This window comes from Ursus maritimus, unplaced genomic scaffold (assembly GCF_017311325.1).
Source record: "Ursus maritimus isolate PB19 unplaced genomic scaffold, ASM1731132v1 scaffold_21, whole genome shotgun sequence".
Lineage (NCBI taxonomy): Eukaryota > Metazoa > Chordata > Mammalia > Carnivora > Ursidae > Ursus > Ursus maritimus.
The window spans coordinates 33,080,272-33,108,196 of record NW_024424564.1 but is presented as its reverse complement, the minus strand read 5'-3'; positions in this window follow the sequence as shown (position 1 = coordinate 33,108,196).

The following is a 27,925-nucleotide window of genomic DNA, read 5'->3' as shown; positions in this document are numbered from 1 at the left end:
AAGGAAGAGCAAGGGAAAAGGCCTTGAGGCATTAAAGCAACTTTTAGCATTTTCAAGGAATGGCCAGAATACCAGCAGCGGCTGGAATTGACTGGGTGTGGAAACATTCAGGAGAAGAGCTCTCAAGTGGTAGCCAGGGGCTAAGCTTCTGCAGGGGCTTATAAACCTTGATAAGGATCATGGAATAGGAAGCTATTGCAGGGTGGAAACACGATCTGATTACGCGTTAATGGATTACTTTGGCTATTGAGGAGGAAATTATAGACTGTAGATGGGCAAGAGCAGAAGCCAGTTGGAGGCTCTTGCAGTAGCAAGAGACGTTAGAGTCTAAAGCGAATTCACAGAGGTTGTGGTTGGATTCTGGATATATTTTAAAGTAGAGGATCCCCCGATGGGAATTTAAAGTGGGAGAGAAAGGGAAAAGTTAGGGACTTCAAGGTATTTGGCGTGGATAAAAATGATTACCAGTTTTCAGTAATTCTGGTGTTCTAGTATACCTTGCTCTAGGTACTAAAATATCATTATGTTTGTTAGATGACTGTTTTTCAGAATTTTTAAAAATTTGAATCGTTTATAGCTTAAGACCTATCTATAATCAATGACAGATGTTTACCATTCAACTTTTTAGCCACAACCATTCTGTTACCCAGCCCATCTTTTGAACTACTGAGCTGTTGGTTGTGTTGTAGGCGTGTTGTGCGGGAGGAGAGGATTGCCAGGTGTTCTGTATTTATAGCACATGTCTTCTATTTAATGATTTTGTCCTATGTCCTACGTTAGTCTTGTCAAGACACAATGTATGTTGTTTATTCGCGTCCCCCCCCCACCAATACGTTACAAACAACGACAGTTAGAGCTATTTTTTTCCCCAAAACAATAATTGGAGCTTAAATTACTTAAAGGACAACATACCTCCACAAGATCTACACAGTCTCATGATGTTTCGCGAAGATTTGGCTGAGGGAAGACCAAAAGGGGGACTGAGCATTAAAAAGATTTATCTTTCTACGTTCAAGAAAGGAAAAGACTATTTTTTGGTCAAAGATCCAAATTATGAATAGGCAACTACGGTTAATGCCATGCTCTGGATATCAGCTAACAATAACAGCCTCACGGCTTCTGAAAGTTGGCAAATCAAAGCGCCCACAGCGCCCGGCTTCCGGAAACCAGCCAATCAGCAATAAAACCCACAGTCCTAAAGTCAACCAATGAATGACAGCTCCGCCCTTTGGGACAACAGCCAATCGGCAAATGCCTCAAAGTCAGCCTATCCACAGTCTCCTTACGCGGGAGACCAAAGCAATGCACCCGAAAATCAGGCAATCCCTAAGCACGGCACTTCTAAAAGCCCACCAAATCCTGCATGCCCGACTTTCTAAAACCTCCCATAAGATCAGATTTGGCTTTGGGGCACCTGGGTGGCTCAGTGGGTTAAACCTCTGCCTTCAGCTCAGGTGGTGATCACAGCGTCCCAGCGTCCAGGGATCAAGCCCCACCTCGGGCTCCCTCCCGCTCAGCGGGGAGTCTGCTTCTCCCTCTCCCTCAGCCTGTTGCTTCCCGTGCTTGCGCGCTCACGCCCCCCCCCCCGCCCCCCTCTAGTAAATAAACCAAATCTTTTTTTAAAAATCAGATTTGGCTTTGTTTGCAAACAAACCAGAGTTTCCCCCCTTTTTTTTTTCTTTTTTGCGTTAGTTATAGAGTTCGATTTATCATTAGTGCATTAATTCACAACTTTTCAACTGTTCAACCTCTGTTTATGTGAGTTGGACTTGGCGCGTGACAGACACACTGACGCTGCTGTGAGATTATCGAATTCAGCCTTTTCATTGCTGGCAGTAGTTGCCATTACCTATTTTTTTTGTTTGTTTGTTTGTGTATATGTGAACCCAAAATACCAGTACCCAAATGTAAATACATTTTCTGAACGGTAGGTTTTCATTACATAAGGAAAAAGTCATTTTGAAGCTCTCAGTATGCAATTATTTACTTAATATCAGAAATGGTGGAAAGTCAGATATAAACCAAAAGTATATAACAGCTAAGCACACCAATTATAGCATTTATTCAACTCGTACCAAAGAAAGTGATAAAATAACTTACTTTGAAGAGAAATTAAGATATAGAAGATAAAATAATCACAGAAGCAGTTGTAATGGCCTTCCACACCATATATCAGCATAAGTTTTCAGCTCAAATGATTTAGCTGAAGTACTCCCATTGCTTACAAGAATTTGTTGAATGTATTTTTTAGGAAAAAAACTTACGAAGTATGTACCCCTTTAAATATAAAGGTTATGCATAAAAGGAATAATGTTACTATGGACAGGAAAAGAAATTGCAACTTGAAATGGATAGTTACAGTGGCACTTGCCATGACAATTTCATCCTTTGAAGAATTCTGTTTCATATGGATGTTACTAAATACTCTTCCAACAGGACAAGTGGAATCATTATGTGTAGTGTTGTAGAAGAGGAAAGAAAAATTGATAATACTCTTTCTTGTCAGTGGACACCGTTTTTAATAAAAGTTATAGATCAAGAGATCACAGCATAATCCTGAAGAATAAAAAAGCAAGTTATACCTGAAATATGGGATTATGTGCGTCAACAAGTCAAATTTGAACACCAATTCTCCAAGTTGTTAACTTTATGCCAGTATATGTTCAGTATACTGACTCATTTTACTAATTTTTAGCATTTTTTTTTCATTAATAAATGTTCAGTGGACAAAAGAATGAAGTAAGTTGAGCACTGTGGAAACTACACAATGTAAATGAAACACAGGCTATAAACACAAGAAGTTTTATAGGCTTATTAGGTATAACAAAGAATTACTAAGGAGAGACAAAGGAAATATAATTTTTAAAAGTAGTATGAGGGTGTGCCTGGGTGGCTCAGTCAGGTTAGGCCTCCGCCTTCTGCTCAGGTCATGATCCCAGAGTCCTGGGATCAAGCCCGCAACTGGCTCCTAGCTCAGCAGGGAGACTGCTTCTCCCACTGCCCCTTCCCCTGCTTGTGCACACGAGCGCACTTTCTCTCTCTCTCTCTCTCTCTGTCAAATAAATAAAATAAGTGGTATGAAATTTAGATATTTAGAATTTATTTTGCATAAATAAGTAATTTTTAGTATAAGTATGCCCCATGCAGTATTTTCTTAATGCACACATGCATAGCCAATTAGAAATATTTAAAATTTAACTGAGTGTTCTTTATTTTTATTTGCTCATTCTGGCAACCTGAAGGGTGGGCGATTCTTTTTTAACTTTCCCAGAACTTAGATTGCTTCTTTTAAAAATAGCAGCCTGCTCTATTTTTTTTTGGATATAAGAAATTCTCATGGATCTCTCTGTTTCCTGCATTAATTCTGTTTCCTCATAGGAAATTTCTTTTGTTTCTACATCGTGGTGTCATTCTTTCATGCTGTTGGTTTTCCTCAAGTGTTTAGAAATTCTTGGTTACTCACACTTAATAATTGCAGATTTAGATTGACCGACCCATTTAGGTCGCTGGAGTGTTTGAGCTCACGAAATCCTTGTTTTCTTGGCAATCTCTGCAATTCTTGAGTAGGGAAGAGACTGTGGACAAGTAGTCTTTACGGGAAATAGCGAGCTTGCTTTCTGGAGGCAATTGCTCTACATACCTTATGACCGAGGGAAATAATGTCCTGGTTTCCCTGGGACGGCCACAGGTTACACTTTTTATCCTGGCACAATTATTAATAGTGCTTGCTTTTACTCAAAAGTGTCCCAGTTTAGACAACAAATTATACTTTCATCCTTCTAAGGACAGAGGAAGCTAGCTGGGGTATTGTCTTAATTCTCTCTCTGGCCCCAGCACCTTGGGAGTGTCTGGTGCCAAATATCCCAGTAAATTTAGAGAGCAGAATTCACAGCCGTAAGCAGGGGCAAATGCTACAGCAGCCACTTGGAGAACAAAAGACTGATACAGTTACTCCACAGCACTGTAATTAATTACCTTACGGGCTGCCCTCCTCCACCCTCTTACGTAGCATCTTAGGTTTCTTTGACAGGGGTCATCAGAGTTGCTATCTTTCACCTACATAGGATTATAGGGTGTTTTTTTTTAATCCCTAGTGGATGTTATCATCCATGACTAACCCCATCTGCTTTAATATTCAATATTAAACCTAAAATAGCACCTGTAATAACAATAATTATAGGCAGGATGTGAGAATTTATTACGTGTCAGGTGCTGTTCAAAGCACTTTACTTGTATGAATCCTCACAGCACAATTTGAGGTAGGTCCTTTTATCTCCATTTCCCAGTTATGGAAACGGAGGCCACGAGAGGGGAAAGTAATCTACCCAAGGGCTGGAAGACCCAGAAAGAGTAAGCAACTTACCAAGAACCCAGCAATTGAGTCAATTGAGTCCAGAGCTTACATTCTTAACCACCACCTAAATTAAATCCCTCGTATGAGACAATAGCCCTTTTCCTGGCTTTCTAGAGCTGGGGTTTAGCACGTGTATGCAGTTCTGTCATTTCTGTGGGGCTTTGAGAGGAAGAAGAGGTTTCCTCATGAGGTCACTTAACTATTTTGAACCCAAAGCTTAGCTTATCAAACTTTTTTTTTTTTTAAGTCTAACTCAGGTGTTCTGTCATATTGAAGAAGGGCTTCTGGTCTAAATGATTATTTGTTGTTTTTCAGTCAGTCTAAACCTTCTATTAATCCACCTTTACTAATGTGCACAAACATTCACATAGCACTTCCCCCTGCTTTATCTAGAATGCTGGATGAAGATTTGGCATAAAAGCAGGAAAGGTACCATGGAAATTTCCACACAGCCCTGGGAAACTCCACTGTAGGTACTTTATGGGCCATCCCAGGGTTATAATAGGGCCTCCGTTTATAGCATGTAGACCTAAATCGTATTATTTTAAATCAGAAAGAGACAGTGACAATGGAGGCTGATCCCATTATTTTGCAAATAAGAAAACTAATTGCACAGAGATCAAGTGATTTACCCATCATCTCCCAGCTAATTAGTATAATTAGTGATATGGCCAGAATTACCACCCTATGTCCTAAGAATTTTTTTCATTCTGTCTCACTGCTTCTCTATTTGGTTGCTTAGGGAACAGAAAAAGAAAATCATTAAAATCATGTTATTGTATGTCTAGAAATGATGGTTTTGTGTAGGTTTGATCTCAATGTTCTTTCTGGACCCATACTTTTGTAAAAATTACTATCTCAGTATTAAAGCTTTGATTGCCATATCTGTCATGGTTCCCTACAATATTTTTCAGGTTTTTCTGTGATACACGTGCTGGTATGGTAAACCACGCTTCTTTTTACCTCCAAAATAGCATTGACTCCTATCTGTTCAAATATATTAACATTTTCATCTCAACTGACTCACTTGCCAGGAGCAACAGGCTTTTCATGCCAGTTCCCAGCATAACCCATATCACCCGTCTGCTGGATAAAATAAAGAAATATTATTCTACTTTAAGGCTAATGAACTTTGAAAAGTGAAAGCCTTTTCTTTTTCTTGTTTTCCCTGATAGCAATTGGTTTTTTGGGTTACAGATATGTTCTAGAAATTGTAACATCAGAAAGGCTAAAAGTGGCAGGAGGCAGTGGGGCGGGGGGAGGTTTTAGGTAAAGGGAAGGGCAGGGGAGAATTACAAGGTATTTCCTAATTTATCAAGAGATAAATATTTCACCTTCTAAAAGACATAAAATGGTTTTCTTATCCAGGACTAAAAGGAAATGTTGTAGAAGGAAAAAGAAAAATAAAGTAAAAATAAGCCGATAAGTTATTATTTGTTATGGGGAAGAAATAGCTACCAATACTCGGTAATCTGTTTGGAAGCATATTAGGAATTAAATTCTAAATTGTCTATGGTACATAAGCCACAAGTTCAAGATAAAAAGCAATAATTCTTGTCGATTAGTATCTCTATCTTTTCTCCTTGACTGTCTCTAGCTAAGAAAACAACAAAGCTAGAAAATCTGCTAACACTTTCTCCACCTTTCAGGACAGCCAGGTGACCCATCATTCCCTCAGCAGAGGCATTTCTTTGAAGCCAGAAAAATCTCCCATTTCATCCCACCCACAAACACCCACCCAGCCATTTGACTCTTGACACTGATGCCTCCAGTCCCTCCTCTTGGGGGAACATCCCACCTACACTCCTGTTAATCCTAGCTAAAATAGTATCTTTTCCTGTTTAATTTTCTTTATAGCTCTTTTTGCTATCACGAATGATATCATGCTTACATATTTGTTGTCTGTCGGCTCTTTTTAGAGAAGATTGTAGTTTATCTATTTTATTCAACATACAACTCTGGTTTCTAGAACAACGCCTGACACCTAGGAGGTGCTTAAAAATATTTGTTGAATGAATAATTTATTTGGCTCCCTTGAAGCTTCAGAGCATCTTGGGCCCTGGGATATCAAAGAGCAGCTATCAACTCTCACACCTTGCCCACTTCAACCATCACTTGGAAATGTCCCACCTCTGAAATTTTGAACCCCATGGCAATTGGCTCCAGCTGCTAGCCCCTCTTTCTCTGGTATATTTTCTACTGCATTATTTCCAAAAGCTCTGGACTCATCAGTTGTAACATGAATGTTCCAGCAATTCTATTTCAGGCTTTACTTCTCATTTCCTTCTTCAGCTGAGCTTAGTAAGAGTAAGTTTACACCCACTAGCTAGATTTTACTATCTCCCACTGTCTCAACCCAAGTATTTTGGTTTCTGTTCGCACAGCTCGATGAAAACTGCCTTTGCCAACGTCACCACCCCACAATCCCATCAGATTGTAAAATCATTTTCAAAACAGAAATCTAATGCCAAATATTAGGAATATGTGGGAAAAGAGGAACTTCTTATAGGTGGAGTGAAAAATGGTACAACCATTTTGCAGAGCAATTGGTAAAGTTGAAAACATGAATTACCAACAACATATTTCCCTAGAAAAGCTCTCTCACATGAGCACAAGAAGACCTATATATGAATGTTTGTTACAGCATTGTAATTGCAAAAATTTGGAAATCGTCCAAATGTCCATTGTGGTAGAGACTTGTACTCGGTCTCCAAAATTCACCCTCCCCTCTTCATCAGTAACTGAACAACCAAATTTTAGGGATGTGGTCACTTAGAATAAAGATTCCTTTTCCCACTCTCTTTTATAGCTCTGATCATGTGAATTAGTTTTAGAGAACGGGATGGAAGCAAAATTAGAGAATGAAACATCGTCCTTTTCTTCCTTCTATTGAAGAACGCAAATACTGTCCCCTAGAGCTGGAACCGTCCTTTTGAACTCCGAGGTTACCTGTAAATGAAGGTCCATCCATAGAGAAGTAACAAGATAGAGAGAGCCTGGGTCCCTGAACCTGTGGCACTCCATACCATTCCTGGAAAACCACTTCTGGACTTATACACAAGACAGAAATGTTTCTTATCTTGTTTAAGACCCTGTTGTTTTGTTTTTCTGTTGGTCATCTTTAGCCAAACTTAGTCCTAACAGTCAAAACAGTGTATTCATCAAACGGACTTCAGTATAACCTTAAATAAACAAGAGAAATCTACCCACATGGATAAATCTCAGGAACATAATATTGCAGAATAAAAAGTACAAAATCATATTATTAAAGTTAAAAATGCATGATAATATACATATGGTTTACAAGTTTATACATACTTACATTTAAAAAAACATAAAAGTTACTCATGCCAACTTCAAGACAGTGGTGTCCTTACAGCAGGGGTTTTTCTGACTCTGTGTGAGTTAACCAGCTACATTATTGATCATCATGTCAGCCGGGATGGTCAAGGCCAAACCAATTAAAAGCCACTCAGTTTGTCTTGTCAAGAGCTTTCGAGGCTGATCTATTCCCCCTTCCCTTGTAAATCACTGCCGCTGAAATAAAGCCCTCATCTTCAGTAGTTGAGTCACTCCTGGATGATAAGAGGGGAGGCAAGCTGTTTGTGGGATGTGACTTTGTGAAAACCAAGCCAAGCAGAGTATCCTGCCAAGCTTCAGTAGAATTCTAGCAGAAGTGGCCTTGGCTAGTTGGCCACTGTGGGTTAACCAGAACTCATTCATATTCACCAGCTCTTCCCTGAGTATATACTGAGTTAAGGTTAGGAATATTTACCCTGTAAATTAATGTGAGTGAAACGAGATCAGATCAGGAAATCTGATCTTGAGCTAAAGAAGAAAATCAACCAGTTAGCCATTTGCAAGTTTCTAATAATGATGAGAATAAAAAACACCATTTGTTGAGTACTTACTATGTGCCAGACATGTTATGTGTATTTGCTGATTTAAAATATTTTTCGGGGGCGCCTGGGTAGCGCAGTCGTTAAGGCGTCTGCCTTCGGCTCAGGGCGTGATCCCGGCGTACCGGGATCGAGCCCCACATCAGGCTCCTCCGCTATGAGCCTGCTTCTTCCTCTCCCACTCCCCCTGCTGTGTTCCCTCTCTCGCTGGCTGTCTCTCTGTCACATAAATAAATAAAATCTTAAAAAAAAAATAATAAATAAAATAAAATAAAATATTTTTCACAACAACCCTATGTTATCAATTTAAAAACTGAGACGTAGCAATAGCTGGTGGTCACATAGGTAGAAAGAGACTGAACGTGGATTCTGTTTAAAGAACTGTCTAAATCCAAAGTCTATATTCTCAAATATTGTGCTAATCCATTTATCACCACTAACAGTATTTACTGTCATGGGTTAGTCACATGAACGGGTAAACTAAATAGTTGATTACATTGCGCAGTTAGAATGGTGATTACCAGGGCGCCCGGGGGGCTCAGTCATTAAGCGTCTGCCTTCGGCTCAGGGTGTGATCCCGGCCTTAGGGGATCGAGCCCCACATCAGGTTCCTCTGCTGGGAGCCTGCTTCTTCCTCTCCCACTCCACCTGCTTGTGTTCCCTCTCTCGCTGTCTGTCTCTCTCTGTCAAATAAATAAATAAAATCTTTAAAAAAAAAAAAAAAGAATGGTGACTACAGTATGCACAGGCCATTGAAGGGTTTACCTGTCCCCAAACATCTTCTCCGTATTCTGCAATGTTGTTACCACTTACGTCACTTTAGAGGATAAATAATGTACCCCAGAACATTAGTGAACTTTGTCTCCTTTAAGGGAGACATTCTCATTGACAAATTCATGGATTAATTTAACACATTAAATTACAACCCAATAACAAACTACTAACATTAGATTCCCAAAGGAATGAAATGCCTTTTACATACACTTTAATGGGTCATGTAAAAGTCTTTTAAAAAGGATCAAGTTCTCTTGGGAGAAATACCTTAATTTTCCCTGGGGGAAGAAATGATACTGCAAAGGAGCTGTATACCTTATAGATTCGGTATCGTAACCTGAAATGGAATGTTGTAGTTTGAAGACATCTTGACTATTACCCATCACAATCTCCTGCATTACCACACCCACAGAAATGCACCCTTCACAAAGTGGAAGATTAGCTCAGAGAGATTCTTCCATTTGTTCATAGCCACATAAGTAGATTTTAACTATGCTAAGACTAAATCATGAGCCTTTGAACTCCAATATTATTTGTCTGTCAAAATTTGAGGAGAAAATGCCAAAAAGCAGAAAATAATGAGGAAGGAAAGAAATATTTGGCCCAATTCATAATTTTAACCAGCACAAGCCTACACATTCACCAGCTGCCTTTATCTGGTTTGGGATGGGGGGAAGGGAAAAGACAGAGGACGTAAGGAGACGGCTATGTGGGTGCCAAGGGCATTCTGGCTCTGTTTGGGAAAAAAGCTGTTTGAATCACTGGGAGCCGGAGCTCTGATTTCTGCTGCTTTCTTCCTTCAAGCCCACAGCTGATTTGAGGAGGAAGGAGAGGCAGCTTTGATAATGGGTGGAGAGGCTGCTGTCATAGAGTCAGAGAACTCATCCTATCCATTTCCAGCCCAGTCTACTCCCAACCCTTAGCATCCCTATTAAGAGAAGTCGCAAGCTCTGGTGACAAGGAACCCAACACCTCCCCAGACAGATCTCATCTTTGAGCCAAAGTGAAGCTTGCTATGGTTCTCACTGTCTGGTCCTAGTAACTGCCTCTGGAGCCATTGAAACAGGTCAAACCCTCCTGTCCGTAATAATCTTTCACATATCTGATAAGTCAAGTAATAATGACAACAGCAAACACTTACATGTAATGCTATGTGCCGGGCAGTCTTCAAAGTGTTTTACTTAATATTAATTCATTTAACTTTCTCAACAACCCAAAGTACTATTATCATTGGCGTCATGGGAAAATGAGGCAGGGAGAGGTTAATACACTTGCCGTGCTCTCAAAGCTGGTAGATGTTTAAGCGAGGATTTGAGTCCATTCACTCAATCACTACGTTACACAAGCTTTTCTTCCCATTTCTTGCTCCCCTTCAGCCACTCTTCAGATGATAGGATTCTCCATCCCTTTCACCCTTTCCTTTGACTCATACCCTAGTTGCTCAATGCTGCTTTTAACAGAGTCACTGTCGAAGACTGAGTTCATTAGGAAGCAGGCTCTGACACAGAGTTTGTAGCATGTAGGGTGTTTATTAATGAGCGTCCTTGATGTCAACATCTGACGAAGGTGAAGAAGACAGAGGGATGGGGGCAACACAGACCTAAGACATTCACACACTCATGGTGGGTCTGTGGAAGTATATATCACCATAGGTTACTCTGACAGTGTAAGCCATTTTCAATGGAGTTGATATAAGATTGGCTGAAATTTTGACCACGTTAAATTAATAACATGCCCTATTTTTGTTCCAAATGTTAGCTAGGCAAGTTCATCCAAAACCCATTGTCAAAAATGGGACACGATGGTGTTTGTGAAAGATGATAATGGAAATTCTTTTACTGATTCAGGCTAATTAAGTAAAAACTTCTAGGTATTTATACCTCTGCAGAGATATGATTTAGCTTCAAAAATAAAAGGTATGTTATTCTTGTAAGTGTTAGGAAAAAGTCTACAGATGCCCTGAAAAGATTAGTAGGCCCCATATTTGTGCAAGTTCTTTTGTTTTTTAGTTTAATAATGCTGCTGCTGTTTGATCAACCAAGTTGTTTATAAGAGCTCCACAGTATTTTGGCAAGTCTGTAAAGTAATAGATAATTAGTCCCCAGGAAAAAAAGGAGTGGAATGCCACAGCCCCCGCAAATCTGTTACTTCTCAGATGCCTATTACAGCGGCTGCTCCAAATGCTATTAAACTTAAACCTCGAATTTTTACCTTATTTATTCTTACAGTCTGTTTATCAAATGTTCATATTTCAAAGCTGCATGAAGTTGTATTCTTGTTATCACATCCATTTCAGCACAGTTTGTGACTTAGCTAGAGGAATTTTTACAGTATGAATATTAGAGATCGTACATAGGTATAAAAGGGAAATTGGTGGGAATATTATCTTAATAATAGTTACAAATATAGAAATGAGGGAAATTTTCAAAGGGAAATTAAAAACAGGTAAGTTAAAATAACAGGAAATGGAATGTGATGAGGAAGAATGGTCCACCTGCTAAATTAATATACTCACATTCAATGTGAACTCCAATATAGCATTGTTCCTCCACATTGTGAAGTTTGCTGAAAAGATATTTTATTTTATTTTATTTTATTTATTTTTTTTTTAAAGATTTTATTTATTTATTCGACAGAGATAGAGACAGCCAGCGAGAGAGGGAACACAAGCAGGGGGAGTGGGAGAGGAAGAAGCAGGCTCATATCGGAGGAGCCTGATGTGGGGCTCGATCCCATAATGCCGGGATCACGCCCTGAGCCGAAGGCAGACACTTAACCACTGTGCCACCCAGGCGCCCCTGAAAAGATATTTTAAATGGTAATTCCCATCTTCAAGTTGCATTACTTCTACAAAGTAAACCAGTCACATTCCTCGGATGCGAGCCTCTTAGTTACATGTCTCTCTCATATCCAACAAAATTCAGGTTACCTACTAGGACACCAGTCATAACTTCTCGCTCTTTTGGAGTAGTCCAGCCCTGTCTCTTTAACTGAACTGACTCCATTCCTTTGTTAATTTTACATAAAGATTCTCCATGGAAACAGCTCCTTCTGAGTCAGCCTGAGAAAAGAGCAGAAGAACTTGGCTAGGTGTATCTGTTAGAAGTATTTGTATTTTGTTTAACCCCCTTGAACTAAGGAGTTTGATAGACGTCAAAGAAGAAGGAAAGCTTATCAAATAAGCTGTTCTATACACGCAGCTCTCTCATGAACGAACCCATGATCTCCTATGAGAATGACATGATATGCGTTGCTCGCTTTGCCGCAAGTCCTTATCTTGCCTATGATGTAAAACTGAGCTGTAAGAGATACACGTCTAAAGAGAAGGGTCAGCCGGAGGCCCTGAACCAACTTTATAACTGCAAAGGGAAATTGACTAATCTTAGAAATTTGTTTTTCCTTCCTTGTCCTAGGCTTGATCCAACTGAAGGAAATTGACTGGTATTTCATGATTTTCCTTTACAATAAGCTGGGAGCAAGCTGCAGAGGAAACTGGTCAGGTCGGAGCAGAAAGGAAACTGCCTAGCACCTTCGTCAATTTCCTGTTGCATCCAACTGATAGCAGAAAAGAGAGGATGTGATGTTACAGGCACTGGCCTTAGGTTCCTAGATGCTGCTGATAAACGCTGCCACCTTCCAATCAGTGGCTAGTGATTCAGTTTTCTACCAACCTAATCTAGATTCAGACTTTAAAAACTGCCTCTTAACTGCCCAGACCTTTAAAATGCTTATCCTGTGCAAGATATAGAGAGCCAATAGTTAAAACAGTTCCTTAACAAACAGCCCCCTGATGATCTACCAAACTCCAGAAATACACAAGATTTGTTTCCAGGGAAATTAACTCCTTGAGAATTCAGTCATACAGACTTTTCCATGGGAGGATGGGGGAGAATGTCTTCTGATTTAGTCCCGGATAGGGGTATGTTAGAGACATTTCATTAGAAACTGTTTCCCAGGGGCACCTGGGTGGCACAGCGGTTAAGCGTCTGCCTTCGGCCCAGGGCGTGATCCCGGCGTTACGGGATCGAGCCCCACGTCAGGCTCCTCCACTATGAGCCTGCTTCTTCCTCTCCCACTCCCCCTGCTTGTGTTCCCTCTCTCGCTGGCTGTCTCTCTCTCTGTCAAATAAATAAATAAAATCTTTAAAAAAAAAACAAACTGTTTCCCAATAAGGCACATGACTACACTACTCAAAAATGCCAGTGACCTTCCCTTAATTACAGAATAGAATTCTAGTTTAGCTGCAAATCATTTGAAAGCCTTGCATAACATAGTCCCTACCTACCTTTCCAGAACTTGTCTCAAACTATCTTATTATTATCATTAAAACCAAACAATAACAACAGCAATAAAAAACCTGCGTACATATGGTGTCCCAACCTACAGAGCTTTGGCTCAGGCCAGGTCATCCAAAATGATCTATTTCTATTCTCCTCTTCACATTATGGGTACATAATTCAAGTTCAAGTTACTGTTTCTCCATCGAGCCTTCCCTAACTATTCCAGGCACAAAGAAATTGCACAAACTTTATAGTATTTCTCGTATCTACTTCTCACTTGGCCATAAATCATTTCCCTGATAGAGCACATTTTGTGCTGTTTTGTTGTGTGGTTTCTTAATTCTTGCATTCCTGTTTAAGTCTGTATCCTTTTGTAATAATTCTGGAAGATACGTGATATAGTTTACTTTTTTATATACCTGCACCCCATCCAGAATAGGGTCTTCAATTCAGCAATACATATTCTAGATTAATTTATGGAAAGCACGTGGTATTAAACAGGAAGAGACACAACCATGTATAAACTTAAGTGGAGTGGAATCATCTAGCACTACAAGAAGATAATCATGGGTTTGGGGAATTGAAATAGGTTCTTACCAACTCTCAGATTCATAATTTAATAGGGACTATTTTCATCAACCAATCAACCAACCTACTAAGCAAACAAAAGCAAATAAAAAGCTCTTCTGAGTTTGGGTAATAATGATATAGTTTCATCAGTTGTAGCAAATGTGCCACTCTGGTGTGGGATGTTGATGGTGAAGGAGGCTGTGTGGGGGCAGGGGCAGGGAATATACGGGAAATCTCAGTACCTTCTGATCAATTTTGCTGTGAACCTAAAACTGCTCTAAAAATAAAGGTTAGGGGCGCCTGGGTGGCTCAGTCGGTTAAGTGGTTGCCTTCAGCTCGGGTTATGATCCCAGGATCCTGGAATCGAGCCCCACATGGGGCTCCTGGCTCAGTGGGGAGCCTGCTTCTCCCTGTCCCTTTGCCCTTCCCGCTGCTCATGCTCTCTTCCTCTCTCTCTCTCTCAGATAAATAAATAAAATCTTTAAAAAAAATTTTTTTTAAATGATAAAGTTTATTTAAGGAAAAAACAAAAACCTTCTGAGCACTCAGTGTATTAAACCTGCTTATATACCACACAAAATCACTCAACAGTATCTGGTCTCCACTCCCAAGCCTCAGCCCCTTGACATGCTTCCACCATCACTGCAATAAAATCAGGAGTCCCTGTTGTACAGTGTCACATGACAAGGAGGGATCACTGTATTTGTACATTGCTTGGACCCCTGGGGCCCTGCCTTTACAAGACTGCCCAGACTGGCTGGAAATCACAGAAGGGCACACGGAGTTAATGGCCCCATGGAGTAGACTTTAACCAGTGAGAGATAGGAGGCAGGGGATACCCAACAGATAACTTGTCCTTCGTCTCATCCATGGACTGTCTGGTTTCCTATGGACTCTCTGGGCACCAGTCCGCAGTGTTCTGCTGTGAGCAGCCAGCTCAGTAACACCACCTCGTATTCACTCTCCTTCCTTCCCTGACTCACACCCTTCTCTTCACTCTCGGTTCCCTGGGGTTGCACCCCTCTCTAAATGATGGCTGTGTAAACTCTTCTCTCAGGCTCTGTTTTCTAGGGAAAGTGAGCATCTGTCAAATGAGAAATCCTGTGCTTAATGTTGGGGAAAACACATAGTGCTCAATAGTTACAAATGCTTTTCATATATATATATATACATACATATATATATGTATGTATATATATATATTTTTTAATAGGCAATGCATTCACATGGTTCAAAAAAGTAAAGACGAAAAAACCTCCTTCCCACACACGTGTACTTGGTACTTCATGCCTTCTGCGCTCTGTTTCCTTTCCAATAATAATAAATTTAAAAACTTTTCAGTCAGTAAATTAAAAACTTCCACACAATTCTACCTGCATAGTTCTCTAACATGTAGACGTGCCATAATTTACTTACACTCTCTAGTGTAGATGAATCTTTAGGTTGTTTCACCCTGATTCTCTTACAAAGAATACAGAAAGAAATACCATCATATGTAAGCTGTTTTGCATGCATACCTGCCTATCTATAGGCTAAATTTCTAGAAATGAAATTTGTAGGTCAAATTGTATTTGCATAAGAGCATCTGTTATTACATATCTTTAACAACACAGTGTGTCGAAGATTTTGCTTTCTGTTTGGTTTGTGAAAAATGATAGCTCACCATATATTTAAACTGTACTTCTCCTGTTGTAAGTGAGGTTAAATATAATTTTAGATGTTCAAGAGCCATTTGTTTTTCCTTTTCTGTGAACTGTTTGTTTGTGAAGAAGTCTTCACCAAGGGAACAATCTTTGGCGCCTCTATTTTTAAAACCCTGTGCACCAGACTCAAACCAAATTAAATTGAGGACTTTAACACAACTCTCATATCACTACTTGAGATACCACAAGTTATATCATCTCCAAGTTGCAGAGTCTGGTCCCCATACTCAGCACGTTCACAGTCTAGCCGCAGAGGAAGGTGGGGGGGAGGATGGGGGTAAATCAGGCTAAAGAAGATCCCGCTGTTGCAATGATAATGCCCAGAGAGGCAGGAAACACTGGCTGAAGATGGCCGGTGTTGGTATCCAAAGGCTCAGGCTGATGGCTGAGGGCACTGCCGCCGGCATCTCTAAGCAGTATCAGGGCTTATATGGAGGGGGATGGAGGGCAATGCCCTGGCCCTAAGAAGAGCTCTCTAAGGATGAAGCCTGACTCCAGCTAATGGTGGACAGGGCTGGGACAGGCAGAGACTGAGACATTATAAGCATGAGAGTAAAGCTATTTGCAAACGATTATGGGATCAGAGAGAACAGGATGAAAGTAAGGTTTAGAAATGTCACACACTGAGATGACTTTGAACAAGACCTTGAAGGATAAGGTGGAAAAAGCAAGCAGAGGTATGGCCCCTCTACACAAAAGGAACAGAATGAGCAGAGGTATGGGGGCTGAGATCTTTCTGTGAATGATGACTGATCCAGGGTGACCAGAGAACAGGGAGGGCATGTGTGTGTGGGTGTGTGGGTACAGGTGAGGGGTATGAGAGATGGGCAGAATGAGAGATGAAGTCATCCTTTAATTAATAATTATTTAAAAGCTTTTCTTCCTTAGGGTTCTTCTCAACTGAGCTCAAATTTCCTTATAAGTTTTACTTGGCATAAATGAAAAGCCCTAGAATAAACATGGCTAAGGATGATGTAAAAACAACCTATTTTAAGGAAAATAGAGGAAGAAGCTCACTAGGTCAGAGAGTTGGCCCCTATTAGTCACAAGCCTCTTCTTCCTCTCAAACAAAAAAATTCCAGGGCATGAGGGCTAATGGGTATGTTTGTAAGGACAAGGCAGCACAGCATTGAGAGGGAAATAAAGCAAAAACTCCTAAAATAAAATGAGAAAATGTAAACTGCTCTTCTATTTATGGTAATTAAAACTGTTGGAATAAAGAACAATAAAAAGGTAGATGCAAAGAAAGGTCAGTGAAGTGAAATTAGCTCCATTGCAGAGCTCTGATGATACCCGCTCGCTAAATGCCCAGTAGATCATGCTAATGAATACTCCAGAGCTGTAGCCATTTAAAAAAAAATCTGGTTGGCTTTAACAAGAAAAAATATATGATAATTATTTTTTCAAAGAGACATTGCCAAGGTTTATCCATGCCAAAACACTGAGCAAAATTTGAATGTGAAATAAACCACCGGAAAGAGATAAGTGAGAGGCTCACAAAAGCTCGGCAGACACGTTGGCACTCTCCATGCTTCCTTCGGCTCCTCCTGCCCTCTCATCCTTGATGTTTATACTATGCTCTCCTTGAAAATCCAACCACTTGCAGACTCCAGGGATTAAAAACAAGAGTGCTAAATTACCAAATCTTTACATATAAGGGAAAAATTGCAACAGGGTTCAAATGACGTCACTAATATCCTACAACACCGTTCAGCCTTGCCCTGCAGATCTAGGTAATGGCCTGCCCAGAGGATTCTTCCTTTGTAGTGACTACTGTCTACATTTTGCTTGCTTCAGGACGAAGGCCAAATTAGGCCAGCGACTTCCCATCTAATCAGTAGGGGAGGGGCGCCTGGGTGGCTCAATCCTTAAGTGTCTGCCTTCGGCTCAGGGCTTGGGATCCAGCCCCACATCAGGCTCCTCCACTGAAATAAATAAATAAATAAATAAATAAATAAAATCTTTTTAAAAAAATAAAAATAGATAAACAGTAGGGGAGGTACGGGGTGGATGCACTGAAGCTGGGGTGCCAAGAGCTAGTTAGGACATGATTACACGGGGCAGGCTGCGGTAAGCGGGCTGAGATTCTGGACCCATGCCTACACCAAAGCCAACACCTCGACTCTCCCGCTCGAATGCCATTCCCCTTCTTGCCTGCTAACAGGCCTCAGTTTTGTTTAGAAAAAAATGCCCAGCACACGGAATGAGTGGTGATTGGTCTAAGGCAATCATAGTGAACCCATCCTCCTCGGCCAGTGTTTGCCAAGATCTAGGAGCGGGCTCGTGAGCCCGACTTGAGTAGCGCAGGGTAAGGAGAAGTCAGCAGAGGGCCTGTGGGAGAGATTTTATTTCCTGATAAAATAAAGGAAAGGGAGGAGAAAACCCTTTTGCCTCCCTTCCCTTGCTTCCAGTTTGAATGCCTTTGTGTGCGGGGCGTTCCCCAGAGCGGTGGCAGCCATCTGACAATTACCAAGACATTGCTGACTCACCCAGGAGGCAGGGTGGAATCTGCCGTCTTTGATAACATTGTTGAATTACCAAACCAACCTTGAGACAAGCATCTTGTTAAGTAAGCACCAAGTATACGTAGGGTCTTAGGTCACTCTTTGTTAGGTCACTATTTGTTAGATTTTCTGTTTCTTGTAGCAGAAAAAGATAACATCCTATACCTGGTAGGAACCAAATCAGTAACCAGGGAAATAGGGCTGGGGTCAAGTCTATAGGGCTGGCGGAGCAGTAAGTGGGAGAAGGGGGCCAAGAGCACGTCAGCATGCAGTGTGGGAAACGGGTTGGGAAAATGCTCGGGACTGGGAGTGTGTCCTGGGGTTTGCTAGAGGCCTCCCTCAATGTGCTTCGGGCTCTGTGAAATAGGGTGGGACCGAGAGCTTCAAGAGTCAGTGCAGGGCTGGCCATTGTTGAAACCCACCTTCCTATATTTTTCTCGGCAGCACACCTTAGCCCAGATTCTTGTGGCCTCATACGTGCAATCTCACATGTTTGCTGACTGGTCTTCTATCTTGGGTCTCTACCCTCCAACCCACTCTGGACTTAGTAGCTGGATTACCTATCAGTTATGTCACTCCACACTTTGAAATCTTCCACGGCACCTCACTTGAAAAGGGCACCTCTCTTAGCTTTATAAAGTCCCGCACCATCTTGCCACTCATAACCTAACATAAAGTTAGATTATGGTCTCGTAAGAACAGTTCCAAGTCACAACCTTCTGTCTCTCGTAGTTCTTAGAACAACATCTTACATGCAGTAATTTTCAGTAACTATTCCAGATAGATATTTTTTAACCTTAGCCTTCACCCTGTATCACATATTTTAGAAGAAACAATAATGACTGGTGATTGGATGATATGACAATATCTACTGATTATATAAATGAATCATTAAGCATGCAATAAATAGTCATTATTCTTATAAGTTATGTCTACGTTAACCTTTTTTCATGCTAGTCAACTATTGTTTGTATGATCTTATGACTTTATGGTAATTAAAAAAAACACAATTAAAAATGATCATTAGTGGGGCGCCTGACTGGCTCAGTCAGAGGAGCATGTGACTCTTGATCTCAGGGTTGTGAGTTCGAGCCCCCTGTTGGGTGTAGAGATTGCTTAAGTAAATAAAACTTTTTAAAAAACGGTCATTAGTGGTGTTGATTTTAGTAAATTAACAAATTTGAGTAACAATGATATTTTGAATTTGAGTTTGTTTGCTACAATTATTTTTTAAAATAACTTTTAACTAGCTCCACCTTTATAATTTCACAAGCAGTTTTGCTTTTTTCTCGATTGCAAAAACAGAACTTCATTTCCTCAGTAACTTCATCTAGCTCCTCAACAGCGTTATCATTTTACACTCTGACCATTGCAAAAGCCCCAGTTGGTATTCTTGTATCTTTCGCAGGTTCTTGATTCCACAGTTTTGCTCTCTTATCATTCTCTCCATCTAGAATACTCTCTTGTCTTCCCTTAACTTCAAAGCCAAGTCCCAGTTTCGGATGCCTTGTGCAGCCTTTCCTGACCACTGTAATCCGCAGTGATTTCTCTTTCTTCTGAGTTCCTAAGCACTCAGTATGTACGTCACTCATTGTGCATGTTTTCCTTGCACTGTTAAGTATTCTTGCTAAATGTGCATGTAACCCAGATGTCTCCAAGACTCAGCCTTCTCACCAGTATTAGAATAAATCAAGCTCTGATGGCATATAGCTCTGCTTTCCTGAGAATTCTTGAAATTTACTGAGTCTCTACTCCCAGCTCAATTCTTGATCTTCCCTCACCGTCCTGCCTCCTGCATTTGCAGTCCTTTCTTAACATCCTTTTTCCCCAAGAAGAGACGCCAGCGCTTCTGCTTCATTCCTAAGAGCGTCACTAACACAAGGCTGTTCCACGTAATGGACTTTTACTAAACATTTGGGAATAATGGAGAGTAACTGCACTTAGAACAGGAAGTGATGAAAAGTTTTATATGATCATCAAAATAATTACCAATTATGAGCAATGAACATGGGCCAGGTTATGCCAAGCATTTTACATACATTATTTTACTTACTATTCTGAGCGTCCTATAGAGCTGGTCAGTTAGGGAGCCATCACTCAATCCAAGTCTTTCTGGCTCCAGGGCCTGCGAAATCTTTACTGTTGCTAGAGTTCATGGTTCTGAAAGAATCTCTTACTGTATTAGTGGAGTTTGTGGTCACCTATCCACGTTTACTCAATTTCTTTTCTCTGCGTCTTATAGAACTTTGATTTTGTTCAGGAACCCATCTTATTCAAGCCCCACCCCTGAGAACTGCATCTTGATTCTTCTTGGCAATTATGGTTGGCAAGGACTGGTGTAGGCAAGGGCACGGGATGCATTTTGGCCAATAACGCACGCAAAGAAATCTTCTGGGCTGTTCCTAGAAGAAGTTTCGTCTGGCCAAAAGAGATACACAGAAAGAGGTAGTCTCTTCCTCTGACGGTTGTCTTGTGCAAAGGTAATGGGAGGAACTGCTGTGGTTGACGTATAACCATGAGAGTTACCCTGAGGGTGAAGGCAACGCAACACAGGGTGCAGAAAGGAAAGATAGAATAAAAAAACCCGTTGTGTATTCTTGGCCCACCAAAATATTTCATCTTAAACATTCCTACCTCTGTGCTTCCTGGAATTATAGTATTATTATTTATATCCATTTTGAGTTCAGCTTTCTCTTACTTACAATGAAAACTATTTTTTTAAAAGATTGCATTTATTTATTCACGAGAGACAGAGAAAGGGAGAGGAGAGGGAGAAGCAGGCCCCCTGGGCCAGGGAGCCTGATTCGGGACTTGATCCCAGGACTCTGGGATCATGACCTGAGCTGAAGACTCGATCCCAGGACTCTGGGATCATGACCTGAGCTGAAGGTGGAGGTTTAACCAACTGAGCCACCCAGGAACCCATGAAAAACGTTGTAATGGATACTTTGGCTTCTCTCTCCTAAAACTCCAGCCTACTGCTACTACAAGGATTCATTCTCCCACCATCCGCAGCCTTCTTTGAGTCCCAGGCTCCCCAAATCTACTGTCTCTAAAGGTAGAGAAAACCTCCTCAAATTCTCATACTTCACTATGGAGAAAAGTGTTTGTCTCACCTTCACTCATCTAGCCTCCGGGGTCCCCTCCCCACCACTTCATTACCAAAAGGCCCATTTAATGAGTTTTCTTAAAGAATTCTTCCCCAGGGGTGCCTGGATGGCTCAGACGTTAGGGGTCTGCCTTCGGCTCAGGCCATGATCTCAGAGTCCTGGGATTGAGCCCCACATTGGGCTCCCTGCTCAGCGGGGAGCCTGCTTCTCCCTCTCCAACTCCCCCTGCTTGTGTTCACTGTCTGTCTTGGTCAAATAAATAAAATCTTAAAAAAAAAAGAGAGAGAGAGAGAGAGAGAGAATTCTTCCCCAGAGATGCGCTGCTAAAGACCGGGAGTCATATGACCTGAGTTTGAATCTCAGTTCCATCTCTTGCTAACTGAAAACTTTGACAAGTTGCTTTAGTTTTTCTGAGATTCAGCTTCTTTCGAAGGGGAATAATAATTGGAGCGTTGTTGTGAAGATCAAATGACATCCACACAATGCCTTCACCATAGTGCCTGGCACTTGCAAGCATTCAAGATAAAATGCTGATTGGAAGTAAAGGAAACTAGCTAAGGTAGGCCAAAAAGGAAATTTCCATTCAATGCTTTAGTTCCTGGAATGGAAAGCCCAGCTCGATAACCTGGCTCAGAAAAGCCAAGGACTGGGGCACCCTTGGGGATTCAGATAGCAAGCAGAAAGTGATCCTTTTTCATTTTTCAATCCTCTACTCAAGATTCAAATTCCTGAGAGCAAGCCTCTGATTGGCTGAGCTTGGGTCAGGCCCACCTCTAGGGCTGGTTGAAAAGTACTTTGGTTAATGGGGTCACACACTGTCTCCAACAGTGACCCAAAGCAAACTTGGAGTGCTGTCACCAGAAGGAGTAAAGTGGAAAACAAACAACCTAACTACATTCATTGGTTACTCCATATTGATTATATTATGTTTCTAGGACAAGGATTATGCCTAATCCACTTCATTGCCTAATATCCTATTACAACCATTATCGATGTTCGAGATTTGTTGGTTGTTTATTCTTATGTAATTTGACTTGTAACACTGATCATTTGTATTTTTAAGGTTTGATCCAAGAGAAAACACATGTTCTTTTTTTGGCTTTTTTTAAGTGCAGGAAGTCTGTTAATGATAGTTATAAAGGGACATAACAAGGTTGTTTTCGAAGAGTGGGGGCAGTAGACTACAGGTGAAGTTGTTAACCAAAAAATATCATTATTAAAGACAAACCGTAGAGGAAAGCATAGACAACTGGGGACACTATGGTCAGCCTATCTTCATCCTTTTCTGAATTTTGCGTAGATTTCAGCCCTAGAGGATGAAATAAAAAGGGATTGGAGGAATTGGTGAGAAAACATCTCAATGGTCTGATTGGGTCTTTCGTTTACTCTTCAGAGGAAGTGATCTTTGGACCTCAAGTGTGGTCAAAAAGAAGACAAGAGCCTTAGAGAAAGCATGAACTTCACCTTTTATCACTTCTTTTAGTCCACGTTTTCAACCACCAGTTTGTGCCCACTTTTCTTTATAAACATATTTTGCCTGGATCCCAGTCACCTTGTGGCTAAACTGCCACCACTGCCTGTCTCAGCTTATTCTTGCTCTATTCTTTTCTGAGAAACCAGAGCACAGGTCAACTTCCTCAAGCATTATTTGGCCTCATGCCTTTCAAATCATACTTAAACTCCACATCCAGCTGTGAGAGCAATTTGGCTGAGACATCTGTGGCCCCTTTGTTCATCAGTGTTGAGTCTACAGATCTGATTGGTGAGGCAGATGTGCCCCTTCTTCCCTCACTGCTCCCCAGACACCCCTCCCCCCAAAGCTGTACACATGGAAGTAATGACAAATAAACAGGAAGGGAAGCCATGGTCTTGGGTAAGCTTGGGTAAGAGGAGAGGAGGGGCTTGGGACCAAGTATCAGAGAATTTCAACATTAAATGGCTAAGTAGTAGGGAGCGATCTCGGAATGAAGCAGAGAAACAGAAGTCGGGGAGGTCGGAGGAAAACCAGGAAAAACAATTGTGGAAGCTAAGGAAAGAGAGGGCCTCAAAATCTAGAGAGGTCATAAACAAAATGTGGTAGATACACATACAATGGAATATTATTTAGCCTTAAAAAGGAAGGAAATTCTGACTCATGCTACAGGTTGAGGACATTATGCTAAGTGAAACAAGCCAGTCACAAAAGGACAAATCCTGTATGATTCCACTTACATGAAGTACCGAGAGTCAGATTCATAGAGACGGAACTTAGAATGGTGGTTACCAAGGTCAGGGGGAGGGGGGCGGGGGTTATTGTTTAATGGTATAGAGTTTCCCTTTTGTGAGATAAAGAGTGCTGCGGTTGGATAGTAGTGATGGTCGCACGGCAATGTGAATTACTTCATGCCACTGAGCTGTACACTTAAAGGCAGCTGAGATGGAAAATTTTGCATTATCTGTCTTTTCTGTGGTATGTGTGTTTTAGCACATTTTTTTAAAAAGCAAAGAGGTCAACAGAGTCAGATGCTACTAAAAGGTCAGGTGTAAGGAGAACTGAAGTGTTGCCTGTGCTTAGTGTCTTGGAGACTGCTGGTAACGAGAGCTAGGAAGGATCCCGCCCACAGTCTGGGGGAGTTCAAATCCACACATAAATATCCACGCATATTTTCTGGCTCATAACTGACTTTTCAGTAAAAGCAAGTCAAGACAGACTCAGGCCCTCTCTGGTTCCATGGCTCACCTCCTCTTCCTCCTCCTGCCCTCACTTCATGCATTTCCTTCTGCCTGGTCTCCTCCCTGCGGCTTTCATACACATTTCACCATTTTCTGCATGGAACTTAACAGGACTTACATGTCCTGCTTCCTGAGGAGACTACTTATGCCTCCTCTCTGCCAGCCTGTATCTCTTCCCTTGCTTCCAAATAGTAGCTAAACACTTCCCTCCTCCCAAGTCTTTTCCTAGATTAACTAACTCCATTTGGCTTCAAAAATTCTTACCACCGTCTTCATCTCCATTATCCACCATATTTTTTTTCTTATAAAGAATGGTAAAATGCCATTTGTCATTCCGTCAACAATTATGTACTAATTTAATATTTCATAAATATTAATAGAGCCTCTACTCCGTTCCAGGTATTGTGAGAGTTGCTAGAGACACAGCCCTGCCCTGTAGAGTCCAGTGGGGGAGAATTTACCTTCTCCTGGGCTTTGTACAGAGAAGTTTTTGTCTGGAGCTTAAATTTAAACATGTAAATAGTCAAAAATATATCTTTATAGAAGGATTTATAACTATTTTGGGAAACAATATAATTTTACAATTTCAGTAGGAACTCTTTCCCATTCCTGATAAATTAAGTATGCTATAAATTTACCCGTCTGGCCTTGTTACATGCCTACAGCATAACTTCTACAGCGGAACTTTCTCAGCTCCCTTACACACATTCTATGTTCCAATAAGACTGAATTATTTTATTTTCCCATTTCTAAAATGCAACTGATGATTATAAGCCACACCATCAATTAAATAACATTCTAGACAACAAAAGATACAACTATGGCGTATTCAGATAGTAATTATAAGACACATGCCAATTATACCAAATTGGATATGTTAAAACGGAAGGAGGAAGTAGGAAGATGAAGTGTAAATCTTAAGTTCAAAGATAGACAGTGTTTTTTGCTCTCAGAAAATGTTTTGCATTTCTCGGGCTCCAAATATTTGCTCATGCTTTTGCTTCTGTTTGAACATCTCTCAGTTCTCTACCCTTACCTACAACCTATCCAGTTCTTCAGGATGCATTCCTTCCTCTCATGAAACCTGTCCTGAACTTGCCAAGCAAATGGGCTCTTTCATTTGTTCATTGGTATAGTCAACAAATATATATTGAATGCCTGCTATGTTTCAGGCAGAGAGAGAGAGATGGAGCATGTGCACACACAGGCAGGGGGGAGGGGCAGAGGGAGCAGGCTCCTCCTTGAACAGGGAGCCTGACCTGGAGCCCCAGGACCCCGAGATGATGACCTGAGCCAAAGGCAGGTGTTTAACCAACTGAGGCACCCAGGGGTCCCTGTTTTAGGCACTGTTCTAGCCATTAAGGGTCAAATGAAAGACAAGATAAACAGTCCTGCCTTCTCTGGAGCTTATATTCTACATAGGGAGACAGATAAAAATCAAAACTAACAAATAAATGAAATAATCATAAATTGTAATCAGTACTTTGAAGAAAAACCACAATAAACAAGGAGCTGAGATAAATTATAGAGAGAAGTCTCCTCTGTGATGGGTGGCCAAGGAAGGTCTCTACAAAGAGGTAAAACCATAAGCTGAGACCTCAAGGGAGAGGAGAAATTGTCCGTATTGTGTAGGGGGAAGAGCATTCCAGTTTCAGGGAATAGCATGTGCAAAAGCCATACGGTGGGGTTGAGATTGACGTGTTGGAGGAATAGACCTTGCCTTCCTTTGAACCTCCAGAGCGTATATATCTTCCTTTGGGGTTTACACTTGATCGTCATTCTTGTTATCATTTCTTATTCTCATTCCCATGTCCGATAAGTAAGTAAATTCTTGAGGGCAAGAATTGAGTCTAATTTATCTGTGTGTTCCTTTACAGTGCCTAGGACAGTTCTGTGCACAAATTAGATGCTCAGTAACTATTTTTTGAATTCCATAAGACTACAAATTTGGGACAATTTACTGAGTCCATTATATAATTTTTTGCTAACCAACATTTTAATAGAATACTTTGGGTTTTTACCAAAGGTTGCCATACCAGCAATATTAAATTCTTGACAGTATTTGCTGTAAAATGTTATTGAGAAATTATTCAGTTTACTACTTAATGTACCCTCTATAAGTTCCTTTGGAATTCAGAGCCAGAAAAATTTCACTTCCGAACTAGTTTTCCTCTTCGCTCTGAAACCAAGATTTATATAATGGATTATGTTTCACCTTACTATTATGAGAGCAAAAAATTAAAAATGAATTCAACTATTTATTTTAATTAATAGTAACAATTAAAGCAATATGTTTATATGATTTTAATATTTGTATTTTTCTCAGATTCTTTTCTCCTTATAATGAATAATACCACAGTTTGCCATGGGCTGTGCCATGTGCTTTACATGAATTATCTTATTTAATCTTTATAATAATCTTGCGTTTTACAGATGAAAAACCGAGGTTTCAAATACTGTCAAACAAATTGTAAGTACTGGAGCCTTTACTGAATCCAGGCAGTCTGGCTCTCCCACTGGGCTATATTTTAATATCATATGGGGTGTTAATGTAAATCTCTTACAATAGTTTTGGGAAAGAAAAGGAGAAAAATATATGTGTATGCTTACATGTACATATGTATATTTACATAAGTATATGTAATTGAATTAAAATATAATTGAATTTTTAATTGAATTAAAAATTAAATACAGTTGTTGATGACCTATTAAATACAGATTTGATGTCACACACCATTATATTTGGTGGTCATAATGAAATATACCGAAAGTCCACTAACCCTTTGGTTATTTGGTATAGGTGAGTAGGACTGAAATGACAGAGAATTTCTTTTATGCAGTTTGAATATGCAATTTAATTTAGGATGAAAGAAATTTTACTTCAAAATTTCATCAGAATATGAGTTTGGATAAAGAATTCCGCAAACTTTCAAGTTCAAAACACGGCCCTGCACACTGTAACAAATTTCAGAGTGGGGGTTCCCAGCTGCACTGCAGTAAAATTCTCTTAGATAATATTTGCCATGTTTTAATGTAAGATTGGTTCCCAACAGGGAATTGGATCATGGGTTCCTGGCTTTCAAACACTCCAGTTGAGCTCATCAGGAGAACTTTACCCTTCAATACTGCATTCTCTGTCAGCCAAGATGGCTTTTGCATTTTTATAGAAATATTTATAGAGAGAAAGGAATTATTGGCATTTATTCCCAAGGCAAACGCTGTCTTTTAGGGCAGTATTGAAGGCTGTCTTTTTGTCACTGATGACAAGAGTTTACACAGACACTAGTAAGAAAACGGGCTATTGAGAATTAATTATTGATATATTAATATAATTAATATATTGAGAACTGAAAAAAGTTGCCAGCAAAATTTGTTTCCCTTCACCAAATCTATAGAGGCGAGAAAGCTCAGTAGGGGAATCTGTTTGAGGAACAAACAAAGCCACAGAAGGAAATCCTCCCAGAGCATTAGGACTCCTTTAGTGAGAGCAATAGCTTTTCATTTGCAGAAAGAACAGGTGTTTCCCCAGGAAAAAGAAAAAAACAAAACAAAACTGCAGAGTCACCTTGCTGAGCCAATATATGATTGGAAACTGGCAAAAGCCGGATTACTGGAGAATAACTCAAATCGAAGGTAGACGACCCACACATCAAGTGCATAGTGTATTTTGCTCATCTGTCACTAAAATCGCTAATCTGTTACTAAGCTGATAATATTATTGGGAGCTGGGGGAGGGGGAAAGAATTGGTTGCAACTGAGACGAAAATATCACTCTTTTCTCTTTCATTTGGAAGGATTAATGGAAAAAGCACAAATTGACTCCACCATATCATTCAAGCAGTCAGGAATCGAATGAACAAATTCTAGTATGGCCAAGGGTGGCAGAAAAAATATGCTCTCTAAAGACAAGAAAATGACAGCATAAGACGGTTGCAAAAAGACTCCGAGATCTAAGGGGCCGGAATACGTGCACAAGTCGGCACCACCAAGGGCTGCACAAGCCAGGCACGTGCTGTCAA